We start from the raw sequence: 13,446 nt of genomic DNA on the forward strand, positions 1-13,446 counted from the left end.
TGCAGGAAATAAAAATTAGCGAGAACATTGATTACAACAGTGACTACTCTTCAAAAAAGTACTTCATTGGCTGTAAAGTGCTTTGGGATGTACTGAAGTCATGAAGGGTGCTATATAAATGCAAGCACTTTCTTTTCTATTGAAAAAACACTGGCCTAGAAATTCAGTGGCGTTTGCGCCCACTTAGCGCCTGAGGAGGTGTTTTGCGCCGGAAGTGCTGTTGCGCCTGAAATTCAGTTCTGGGCGAAATTCGGCATTAGCCGGTAGCGCTGCGCCGGCACCGATGACGTCATCGGTGTGCGCAGCGCCCCGGTTCCAACGCAATGCCGGCCCGACGCCCAAATTCAGTTGCGGCCGCCTCTCCTGTAGCGGCCGCAAAGAGCGTTTGTAAAACGGGGCCTTGCAGCTCCGAGAGGCCGGGGCGTAAAGGTGGAGGTGCGGCCGGCCGCTTTCCCGGCGGCCGCCTGGCCGCACCTTCCTCCCCGGGCTCCCACACCACCCCCCCCGCGGCATTGGTCTCTGACCCCCGCGAGCCCGGCACTTCTCCGTGGTGCCGGGCTCATTTGCCGGGGGAATCCAGCGGCAATCTCACGGCTGCAGGCAGCTCCTCCTTAAGAGAAGGAGGAGGCCTGCAGTACCCCAGCCTGCCGCACCGCATCGGGTGGCGTTGCGGCAGCTGGACGCCTGAAATTGACTTTCAGCGCCCCAAGCGGAGGCGGCCAAACCCTGCAATAGCGCCCGCCTCCGTCTTGGGGTGCTGCAACTGAATTTCAGGCGGGCGCTACGGGAATCCGGGCATGCGCTAACTTTCGGGCGCTAAAGACCTGGCGCGGTGATAGCGAATTTCTAGGCCACTGAATTTAAAAAAGTAAAATCATTTCCCTCGCTTTGATAGCCAGGCAGGTCAGTCATCAGGGTGTCGACCCCCGGCCAAGTTATTTTACAACTATGAACATCTGATTCACAATATTGCTGAGTCAGTAACTTCTCCCAGCACTCAGCAGATGGTGCTGTGCACATGTATCTAAAGCAATATTGGTGATTGCTCAGCCTGGTCTGTTCTAGGAATCTGTCGAGTAGATCATGGATCCCACACTCCTGAGTGGAACCTGTGCTCAAAGGGAGCATAGGTCAGAGTTCACGATACCAACACGATAGTGCTGAAATCTTCAAACCGTGCTCCCTGAGCGCACCTTGTTGCTGGGAGCAAAAGATCAATGATTTTACCCTTATTGAAACAAGAAAGAAGTTGCATTTTATTTTTTAAGTTCATTCTCAGGATGTGGGCATCACTGGCAAGGCTGGCATTTATTGCCCATCCCTAGTTTCCTTTGAGAAAGTGGTGGTGAGCCGCCGCCGCCTTGAGCCACTGCAGTGTGGTGATGGTACTCCCACAGTGCTGGATTTTGACCCAGTGACAATGAAAGAATGGCGATAGAGGTCCACTTCATTGCACTTTTCACATCCTCATGATACCCCAAGCAGAGTGACAGCTGCCGACAGCCGGAAGCTGTGCAGAAACGTTCTGCGCATAAATCTGTGGTGGTTTAAGTATTAATGTATAATAATATTGTAATATCGCATAAACCTGTGGAATTTGTGGAGCTCTGAGTTGGTTTAAGAACATAAACATAAATATAAGAAATAGGAGCAGGAGTAGGCCATTTGGCCCCTTGAGCCTGCTCTGCCATTCAATGAGATCATGGTTGATCTTCTACCTCATCTCCACTTTCCTGCACTATCCCTATATCCCTTGATTCCTTTAATATTCAAAAATCTATCGACTTCTGTTTTGAATATACCCAATGACTGAGCCTCCACAGCCCTCTGGGGTAGAGAATTCCAAAGATTCACCACACTCTGAGTGAAGAAATTTCTCCTCATCTCAGTCCTAAATGGCTAACCCCTTATTCTGAGACTGTGACCCTGGTTCTAGACTCCCCAGCCAGGGGAAACATCCTCCCTGCATCTACCCTGTCAAGCCCTGTAAGAATTTTGTATGTTTCAATGAGATCACCTCTTATTCTTCAAAACTCTAGAGAATATAGGCCTAGTCTACTCAATCTCTCCTCATAGGACAATCCCCCCATCCCAGGAATCAGTAGGGTGAACCTTCGTTGAACTCCCTCTATGGCAAGTATATCCTTCCTCAGGTAAGGAGACCAAAACTGTACACAATACTCCAGGTGTGGTCTCACCAAGGCCCTATATAATTGCAGTATGACGTCTTTACTCCTTTACTCAAATCCTCTTGTAATAAAGGCCAACATACCATTTGCTTTCCTAATTGCTTGCTGTACCTGTATGTTAACTTTCAGTGATTCGTGTACAAGGACACCCAGGTCCCTCTGAACACCAACATTTCCCAATCTCTCACCATTTAAATATACTCTGCTTTTCTATGTTTCCTACCAAAGTGGATAACTTCACATTTTTCCACATTATATTCCATTTGCCATGTTCTTGCCCACTCACTTAGCCTGTCTATATCCCCTTGAAGCCTTCTTGCACCCTTCTCACAACTTGCATTCCCACCCAGCTTTGTATCATCAGCAAACTTGGATATATTACATTTGGTCCCCTCATCCAAATCATTGATATAGATTGTGAATAGCTGAGGCCCAAGCACTGATCCTTGCATTACCCCACTAGTTACAGCCTGCCAAACCAAAAATGACCCGTTTATCCCTACTCTCTATTTTCTGTCTGTTAACCAATCCTCAATCCATGCTAATATCTTACCCCCAACCCCATGAGCCCTTATCTTGCGAAACAACCTCTTATGAGCCCTAATTTTGTTTAATTTCCTCTTGTGTGGCACCTTATTGAATGCCTTCTAAAAATCCAAATACACCCTATCCACTGGTTCTCCCTTATCTATTTTGCTAGTTACAACCTCAAAAAACTCTAACAGATTTGTCAATCACGATTTCCCTTTCATAAATCCGTGTTGACTCTGCCCAATCTTCTTATTATTTTCTAAGTGCCCTGTTACCACGTCCTTAATAATAGATTCTAGCATTTTCCCTACTGTTGATGTCATGCTAACTGGTCTGTAGTTCCCCGTTTTCTGTCTCCTTTTGCCACCTTCCAATCTGCGGGAACCATTCTAGAATCTATGGAATTTTGGAAAATGACAACCAATGCATCCACTATCTCTATTGCCACCACTTTCAAAACCCGAGGATGTAGGCCATCAAATCCAGGGGATTTATCAGCTTTATCCCATTAATTTCTCCAGTACTAATTTTTTACTAATACTAATTTCTTTCAGTTCCTCATTCTCGCTAGAGCCTTGGTTCTCCACTAAGTTTTTTGCATCTTCTTCCGTGAAGACAGACACAAAGGCCTAGAAATTCACTATAGCCCCGTTTGGGGCGCCAGCCTCGCCAGGACGCTAAAAGTAGCGCCCCGGAAGCAGTCGCGGCCGCCCGCCGGAAATTCAGTTTGTGAGCCCCAGAGGGAAGCGCAGCGCTACTGGAGGCGCCCCGCATCCCTCTTGGGGCGCTACAGCTGAATATCGCTGCGCAACATGCTGCAGCACCACACGCTGCGGCACGGCGCGCTGTGGTACTGCAGGCCTTCCTCCCCTTCTTAAAGGGGAGGGGCCTTGTGCAGCGCGATCGAGGATCGCGAGTGCCGGCAAAAGAGCCCGGCACCGAGGAGAAGTGCCGGGCTCTTGGAACGCAGTCGGCACTCCGTGGGGGTGGGGGGGGGGGCGGCTCAGGAGGCCAGGGACGGTAGCGCGGAGAGGTGCTGGCAGGCAGCCAGCAAAAAAAATGGCCGCCCCGCACCTCTCCTGTAATTAGCGCCTCTACCGCCGCAGGTAGGCCCCCCTGAACCGGTCGCAAATAGCGCCCGGCGTTAAAGCAGGGGGCGCATCTAAATATCGCGATTGGGGCGTTAGCGGGGCGCTGCGCACACCGATGACGTCATCGGTAGCGGCGCAGCGCTAACGGCTAGCGCCGCCATTAGCGTCCCGTTGAATTTAGCGGGAGGCATGGCCAATGGCTTCTGACCCACTTAGCGCCCTCTTAAGGCACTAACGGCTGGCGCAGCCCACTGAATTTCTAGGCCAAAGTATTTGTTTAATTTCTCTGCCATTTCCTTATTCCCCATTATAATTTCTGCTGTCTCAGCCTGTAAGGGACCCACATTTATTTTCGCTAATCTTTTCCTATTTACATACATTTAGAAGCTTTTACAGTCTGTTTTTATGTCTCTCGCTAGTTTACTCTCATTCCATTTTCGCTTTCTTTATCAATTTCTTGGTCCTCCTTTGCTGAATTCTGAAATCCTCCCAATCCTCAGGCTTACTGCTCTTTTTGGCAAGATTATAAGCCTCTTCCTTTCATCTAATACTATCTTTAACTTCTCTTGTTAGCCACGGTTGGACCACTTTTTTCCTGTGGGGTTAATAATAATGTATAATAATATCACGGGTGGGTTTAAGAATTAATGTATAATAATTTCGCGGGGGGAGGGTAGCGGAGATTTATTTGTTTGGCGTGCGAGCTCCGTGTGAAGGGAAAGAATAAAATAAATAAAAATGGATGTTTGCTGAGTTTTGCTGGCGCAGATTTTCTTTTCATGATGCGGCTCTGTTTGGCATTAGCGCGCTCTTTTCCCACCCCCTCCCCTCCTTTCTCTCTGGAAGTGTTTTCTTTGTGATGGTGACAATATTTTCTTTTCAGTTAACGAAGAACCTAAAAAAATCACTGAAGCTGCCCTTGCGCAACTTCTTCATTTCATTGGCAACTGTCACGTCCTATCCCAAAATGCTTCACAGCCAATGCAGTGCCATGGGATCTTTTACACCCACCTGACAGGGAAGGCATGAGCCAAGATATGTTTAGGGTGTGGACTGAAGAGTGATGAACGACAGGCTCTCTGTACTGTGATGTCTTGTTTGTGTGTGCTGCACTCAGTAATAACATGGTTTAATGATTTGCTCTTCACCGCAATAGTACAATCAAATTTCCGTTATCCACAATCCTGATTATTTGCCAGAATTTTCACAAGACAGCCTTTCACCAGAAGTCACCTCAGTGCACAGCTCCTTTTGTTGTTTGTATTTCATCTCCTTTTCTTAGTAAATAAAAATAATGTCTCTTCAATATTTGTATAGCGCTAGCGAGGGTAAGACCAACATTTGGGGAGTGTCGACAAATCGCCAATATCCATCATCCACTGGGGAAAGGGGCACTCCACTATGGCAGATAACATCCTTAATTGTTTTTTTTAGTAAAAATGTAGTTAAGAGGAAGCAGAATAGATACACATAGTGCAACACGTATAAAATAGCAGTTTGTAGGCTTGACTTTACCTTTGATTAAGAAGCTCAACAGAATAAGCTGCTTTAATTTTACTATGTGTAAAATGTAATGATGTGTTGAATTGAGTTAGGAGACTGCCCTTTCACTCTGAAACTTGGGTTCTAATCCACCGCAGACTGATGGAATGAAAGTTTGATCCGTATGCTGGCCATAAACTGAAGTAGATTGGTCGGCCTCACTCCATTCTCCAAGTGGGTGTGGGCTCACTGTAAAAAAAAAAATAGGTACTAACTTGGCACCAATTGGTGCAATGTTGGCAGTGTAGCTCAGAGAGGCTTCAGTGCTGGGTTGTGTGAGAAATTGAGATGTTTGTACTGATGCACTAAGGAGTGCTACAACCCTCCGAGAACTCTGCGTTCCTCCAACTCCGGCCTCTTGTGCACCCTCCACTTCCTTCACCCCACCACTGGTGGTCGTGGCTGCAGCCATCTCGGTCCTAAGCTCTGGAATTCCCTCCCTAAACCTCTCCACCTCTCATTCCTCCTTTAATAGGCTCCTTAAAACCTACCTCACCTGTCCTAATGGCTCAGTGTCAAATTTTGTCTGATTACGCTCCTGTGAAGCGCCTTGGGGTGTTTTGCTACGTTAAAGGCGCTATATAAATACAATTTGTTGTTGTTGCTTATCTGAGGTTGGGACCAGCGCTAGATTTCTCCTACACTCATTGTGAGCCCACACCAGTGTGACCTGGTCTATTACAGAGGGTCTCACACCTCAGGGCATTAGTATGTTTTGTAGTTATAGTGCCAGTTTGGCGTTAATGCTTCCCCAAAAACCATTTCCTTTATGATGCCATGTCAAGCTCAGAGTATAACTGCAGCCTAAGGCACACTGTAGCGGACAGAGTACAAGGAACTTAAATTCTTATTTACCCGACACGGTAGGGCTTGACACTGGGTCATTTTGGGCATCCATTGATCAACATTAATCTCCCTCACCTCAACGAATGCAACACTCACTAAACAATTAAGAGCAGAGGGGGGAGCATGTTCAAGCTTTAACTGATGGTGACTGAAGTGCCCTCAAAAAGCACTGTGGTACATTTGCTGTGGTTTGAGAATCCATATGAACTACTGATTAAACGCAAAACTTGTGAAAATGTGTGTGAAGTGGAGATACGTTCTGCATTGCAAGCTGTGTAAGCAGCAACAGTCGATGGAAAAAAAGACTTGCATTTATATAGTGCCTTTCACGACCACCGGACGTCTCAAAGCGCTTTACAGCCAATGAAGTACTTTTGAAGAGGAGTCACTGTTATATGTTGGAAACGCAGCAGCCAATTTGCGCACAGCAAGCTCCCACAAACAGCAATGTGATAATGACCAGATAATCTGTTGTTATTATGTTGTTTGAGGGATAAATATTGGCCAGGCCACCAGGGATAACTCCCCTGCTCTTCTTCAAAATAGTGCCATGGGATCGTTAACATCCACCTGAGAGGGCAGACGGCGTCTCGGTTTAACGTCTCATCTGAAAGACGGCACCTCCGACAGTGCAGCACTCCACTGGAGTGTCAGCCTAGCTTTATGTGTTCAAGTCTCTGGAGTGGGACCTGAACCCACAACCTTCTGACTAAGAGGTGAGTGTGCTACGCACTGAGCCACGGCTGGAAACGGAAGATTTGGCTTGTGCTGGGACTGAAGCATCCAGACCAGAAGGTCCTAGTTTGCATCCCTGGACTATGCTGAGTTAGGTGATCGCAGCCAGGGCAGCAGTTGAGGTACTATCATTAGCATTCATGCACTGGTCAAGAAAGGAGGAAAAGTGAGCAGTGATATCTAATGACTCCTGGATCGGGCTTGGTTGTGATGTTCGCCACAGGTGGCACTTGCTGTCTAGACATAATTGTGAAAAATGAATTCTTCATCGAGTTACCAGAAACTTTGCTAGCATTCTTCCCATTGACCAATAGCCCGGAACCGAATCAGCACCTTCAGAAGAGAGGAGAAGAAACTGGCAAGAAATACATCTTTCATTGGAATCGTTGCACGTTGCTGCCCCGTTCCTGCCACTGAGGTTAAAGGGTCTCAGCGCTGACAGTGCAGTTCTGTTGAAGTAAGGCAATTAACTCGTGGTTAACCAAAGATGTGATTGGAGTAAATTAGCCTCTCCCATCACAGTTTCCAGTGCGTGAGCCAAGTCCCTCTGCCGCTGTATTTACACCCTGAAAGGGTATAGGCTTAAGGTGATTGAAATAATTGTTAGTAGAACATAACAGCGACAGAGCTCAGGTGTTGCCGAGAAGATTGGTATCTTTTAGACAAGAAAAGAGAACCCCTTCACGCAGCCAATTTTTGAAAAGCTATTAGTAAAAGGTTGTGAGTGGATGGGTTGTGTCATTTGACCGCTGATTCAGTGGTGTCACATTTACACTTGTGCCCTGACAGGTAGCAGTACAGCTTACTAAGATAATGGCGGGGGAGTAGTTCCGAGGTTATTCACTGCCGCTGGCCCTCGGACCTTAGAATCCAGCCTTGTTGCATCTTAGGGATATCTGAGAGTGCAGACCTGACACTCATATCTCCTGATAGCTGGAGCCAAGTAATAGAGATCAAAGGCAGAGTCCAGCCCAGACTTCAGATTACACAGTGCTGTCACTTGAACGCCACGCACTTTCAAAGGTGTGAGTTAAATACTTACCATGTGAGGCATACGCTGACTGTTATCATTCAGTGTTTTAACCAGACTCGATTGACACGAGAACATAATCTCTCGCTCGCTGTCAATGTTATACTTATGGTAGATGTGACAGAGGTAACAAATAAATGTTTCACTCAAGCTGCCCAAATTAGGCCTCTGATACACAGTGACTTCTGGTTTCCTCTGAAACATAGGGTGGCAGTTTGCATTGTGTCATGTACACATGCCCAGGTGTGCGGAGTGGTGCTTCGCAGTTTCCAGACGGCCCGAGTGCCCAGTGCATGAGGCCTGCTTCACCACATTGCATTCATGCTATACCCACATACTAGAGTCAACCTGCCTTCCCAAAGGAAGGTGCAATTGTGCCAATTAGCAGTGGCTCATGACATGCATTGTATTCTGGATGAATGTTGGTTCCACTTGTTCTACCACATTCGGTGCACTGCACCCACACTGTCAGCATAGGGATTAGCAACCTGCAAATCATGAGTTCAGAATCCGACCACGGCAAGTTGTGAAATTGGATTCAATAAATCTGGTAACTTTTGTGCTGGCACCATTTAAAAAAAAATGTCCAATGTTCCCTCTTATTTTTTTGGGGTGCCCAGCCCCTTTAAGGGGCTGTGCGGCCCATTCAAAATACCACACATGCAGGGTTTTTCACATTGAAAAGCCGGCGAGCTGGCTGCGCGGGAGATGGCCACGCAGCTTAATGGGAATATTGACCATGATAACTGCTGAATTGTTACAAAAACCCAACTGGTTCACAAATGTCCTTCAGGGAAGGGAATATGCCACCCCTACCCCGTCTGGCCCTATATGTGACTAGTCCACACTATGTGGTTGCCTGTTAATGCAATCTGAAGTGGAGTAGGAAGTCACTTGAGATGTACAAACAGTCATGTCCCACTCCGCTCTGCTCTCGGGGCGACTAGGGATGGGCAGTAAGTGTAGCTTTGCCAGTGACGTCCACATCCCAAAAACAACATTAAAAAACAAAGTTCCACTGGCATGCCATTTATTTTGTGGATCTTTTTCACACAAAGTGCAGTTGAAATTTAGAACTCTCTTCCCCCAAAAGTCTGCGGACGCTGGGCCAATTGGAGCTTTCAGGACCGAGATAGATAGATTTTTGTTAGTTAAGGGTATCAAGGGATATGGAGCAATGAGGTACAGATCTGCTGTGATCTAATTGAACGGCAGAACAGGCTCGAGGGGTTGAATGGCCTCCTCCTGTTCCTGTCTTGGTGACGATGGTGTAGCTGATTTGACAGCTTTGTGCATGGATAATAGAAGGGTTGATTGGGGTGTGTTGCTTCTGCGAGCTATATTCTGCAGGCTCCGTTGATCGCACTGATTCCAAACTCCATTGCTGCACTACAGTGATGATTGTAGACTGGCAACACCAACATTGGTAGCAGCCTTGCACCCAGAGAGAGACTGTTCAGCATCACTTCTCTGCAGCTGCAGTTAGATATGCACCTTTCTGCCTGGAAGGGCTCTATATATCTCTCCTGTACTAATCCCTCACAATTACTTAAACGTGACTGTTGTTTCTAGTTGCGGAGTAGTGCCATATTGCTTCTCCAAACAACCAATACACAATCGAGACCGGCCAGTTAACAAAGTATATCCTCATTCAATCCTTTTCTTGTAATCACAAAAATTACTCAAAGCTGACGCATTTGGCAGTTCTTTATTAAACTTAAGATTCATTGTGTGAACTGATGGGCAACACAGGTTGACTTTAACGCCCGTTTTCAGTGAAATTCCTAGAATGGTAAAACCGAGCTTAATGGATCGAGAGGGAAAGTAATTGTTAAGTACATCGGCGCATTTGATGCATGTGGCTGTTCACAATCTCTGTTCAGAACTGTCTTTTCATGTTGTTCCGTTGCCAACGGTTACGACAGCAGGCAATATCGTAGTTGGTACAGTGTGCCCTGCACTGGCCACACTCCAATTACCCGCCTTCCTAATTCTCCCCAAAGGGTTGTCTGGACAAAGCTTTATACCAGACATTCTGCTGAACGGGAAGGAGCTTAATGACGGAGCTGACTTGTCTCCTCAGGATGTTGTAAACTGACACCAGCACTGCACAGTAGTGCGTTCAGATCATGGGAACAAGCCGCTTCAGTTCCTGCTGCCTGTTATAAATCTTGAATGGTAACAGGTTGTTGCCGATAAGGTTTAAAGTCTTAATTTTTATTTTTAATTGATTCTGGCACCTGTGAAGTGGAAAGCAACTGTCAATTGACAATCACGCTTTCAAAATTCATTCCAACTGCTTGTGGTAATTCCCTGACATTTTGACAGTGAATGGGGATTCTCTGACATTTTAATGACTGGCTGGAATTCCCTGACATTTTAACGGGAGCGAGAAATACCTGATGCTTTGACAGGTGGGTAGAATTCCCTGACTTTTTAACTTCTGGCCAGAATTCCCTGACATTTTGACTGTTGGCCGGAAATCCCTGACATTTTGATGGAAGCTTGAATTCCCTAACATTTTGACCGCTGGTGGATTTCTGTGATATTTTACAGTGGCCTGGAATGTCCTTGATTTTTATCACAGCTGGCAGAATTCCCTGACATTTTGCCGGGAGCAGGAAATCGCCGACATTTTGACAGTGGGCCGGAATTCCCTGACATTTTGGAATGGACATAGCTTCTGATATTTAAGCATTTTCTTGAACTTAATCTGGGCTGAAGGTATAAGGAGTCCCCATGGCACTCGCTGGTGTGCTACACAGGAGAACCCTGTTTAGGCTTCACTGAATGCAGATGACAAAATAAATGCTGTAGACCTTTGTCCATCCCAGAGATCTAGCCTGCTCTTTTTAATTGGAATTGAGATTTACCCCACTTGATGTTTTTCCACAAAGATTTTCTCTCTCCCAGTTAATCTGTTGATTCTGAGCAACCTCCTTGCTTGGAAAGGTAGATATGCCAGGGTTGAACATCTACACTGATCCATGATCTGCTGGGGTGCTCCTTTGCTTAGCAATCCCACAGGTGGGCTTCAGATTGGCAGAACTTTGCCTTTTGAGGGTAAACAGTAAATACAAGTGAGATGGAATTCAAGATTACTGCACTCCTAACTCATCTTCCGGCCAGTCTTTCCTTCCTCTTGCTATCTTGTTGGGCTTTTAAAACCCAAGATTCACAATACCTAATTCCCACTTACTGATTTCCTTTGTTTTCCCTCTTAATGGAGGTAATTTTAACTTTTGCCGATGTGGGTGATATCGGATCAGCCACCCTTTATACACCTCTCATGAATTTAGTTTTGGAAAATTAGGAAAGGTGTATAAACCATCACCAAAAGTTAATGTTCCCCCCCCCCCCCCCCCCCCCCCAGTATTTCCAACCTTGGTGGGACTCTGCTCTAGTAGGCCTCGACCCTTCACCAAAATTCCTCAGTTTAAAAAAAAAAATGACTTTGAAGTGCAATAATCTGGCAGTGTAGCTGTGAGGAAACCCTTCAGAAGGAGCGTCGGGTTAATTGCAGCAATGCTGAGTAACATTTTCTACACATCACAAGTGACCAGATTTCCAGGGGGCATTTGATAAGGTGCCACATCAAAGGTTATTGTGGAAAACAGAAGCTCATGGTGTAGGGGGTAACATATTGGCATGGATAGAAGATTGGCTAGCTAACAGGAAACAGAGAGTAGGCATAAATGGGTCATTTTCTGATTGGCAAGATGTAACGAGTGGTGTGCCACAGGGATCAGTGCTTGGGCCTCAACTTTTTACAATTTATATAAATGACTTTGATGAAGGGACTGAAGGTATGGTTGCTAAATCTGCTGATGACACAAAGATAGGTAGGAAAGTAAATTGTGAAGAGGACATAAGGAGGCTACAAAGGGATATAGATAGGTTAAGTGAGTGGGCAAAGATCTGGCAAATGGAGTATAATGTGGGAAAATGTGAAGTGCATTTTGGCAGGAAGAATAAAAAAGAAGCATATTATCTAAATGGTGAGAGATTGCAGAGCTCTGAGATGCAGAGGGACCTGGGTGTCCTCGTGCATGAATCACAAAAGGTTACTATGCAGGTACAGCAAGTAATTAGGAAAGCTAATAGAATGTTATCGTTTATTGCGAGGGCAATTGAATACAAAAGTAGGGATGTTATACTTCAGTTATACAGGGCATTGGTGAGACCACATCTGGAGTACTGTGTACAGTATTGGTCTCCTTATTTAAGGAAGGATGTAAATGCGTTGGAAGCAGTTCAGAGAAGGTTTACTTGACTAATACCTGGAATGGGCGGGTTGTCTTATGAGGAAAGGTTGGACAGGCTAGGCTTGTATCCGCTGGAGTTTAGAAGAGTAAGAGGTGACTTGATTGAAACATATAAGATCCTGAGGGGTCTGGACAGGGTGGATGTGGAGAGGATGTTTCCTCTTTTGGGAGAATCTAGAACTAGGGGTCACTGTTTAAAAATAAGGGCTCACCCATTTAAGACAGAGATGAGGAGAAATTTTCTCTCACAGGGTCGTGAGTCTTTGGAACTCTCTTCCTCAGTGGGCGGTGGAAGCAGAGTCTTTGAATATTTTTAAGGCAGAGGTAGATAGATTCTTGGTAAGCAAGGGGGTGAAAAGTTATGGGGGTAGGCGGGAATGTGGAGTAATCGGATTAGCTATGATCTTATTGAATGGTGGAGCAGGCTCGAAGGGCCGAGTGGCCTACTCCTGCTCCTAATTCGTATGTTCGTATAAACCTGGAGTAAATCTGAAAGAGAGTTGGTAATAAAAAAAAAATGCACATGACTTTATTCAAGACTGATCTGTTGATTGGTTTCATTACATTTGCATCAGGTGACTGGGCATCAATTAGTCCATTGTCTCTGACGTTCAATGTGGGATCCAGTAATTACATTTCCAGTTCTCTAATCCAACAAGAAAGAGTAAGGTTGTTTACGAAAAACCGAACAAATTCTCACACTCACTTGTTTTCTATAATTTAGTTGCCTTCACATGTCAATAAACATTCCCCCTCCCCAAAAAAAGGTCACCACAGTGTAATCGTGTATTAATTGCACAATTCTTAGAAAATGAGATGAGGTGAGTGCAGAAAAGTGAGACATTTGATGGTGAAATACGGCACACTCTCACCAGCGGGAGCTTCCATGTGGTTGCCCTGAATTCAAGCGCCATGTCTTGAGAGGAACAAATGAAACGTTGACTTGGAACCAGTGTGCCCTACCCAATCTTTCCCTTATTGTCCATCAAAAGACTGAATGATAAAGGGTTTTTACTGCTGGCCAGCTGGGTAGACTCACCAACACGAGATCACAACAGAGTTTGGTTGATGAAGGCCCTCCAGTCCATTGTTACATCTTTCCAGAATAGCAACCCGACCATCCTCCCAGATACCAAGCACATTTGCTATCAATTAGCAGATTTGTCATTTTTTATATCTCTACCCTTTCTTCAGCGAACTGCAGTGCAATTGACTTA

General features: G+C 45.8%; 1 protein-coding gene across 6 annotated transcripts in view; it reads left to right on the top strand.

Annotated features, from left to right (window-relative positions):
• cntn1b (contactin 1b) overlaps window positions 1-13,446 on the top strand; it is a 1,036,112-nt gene that overhangs the window by 508,863 nt on the left and 513,803 nt on the right. The window lies entirely within an intron of this gene.

This window comes from Somniosus microcephalus, chromosome 16, assembly GCF_052327205.1.
Source record: "Somniosus microcephalus isolate GS21.2 chromosome 16, FLI_Smic_1.0, whole genome shotgun sequence".
NCBI classification, from domain to species: domain Eukaryota; kingdom Metazoa; phylum Chordata; class Chondrichthyes; order Squaliformes; family Somniosidae; genus Somniosus; species Somniosus microcephalus.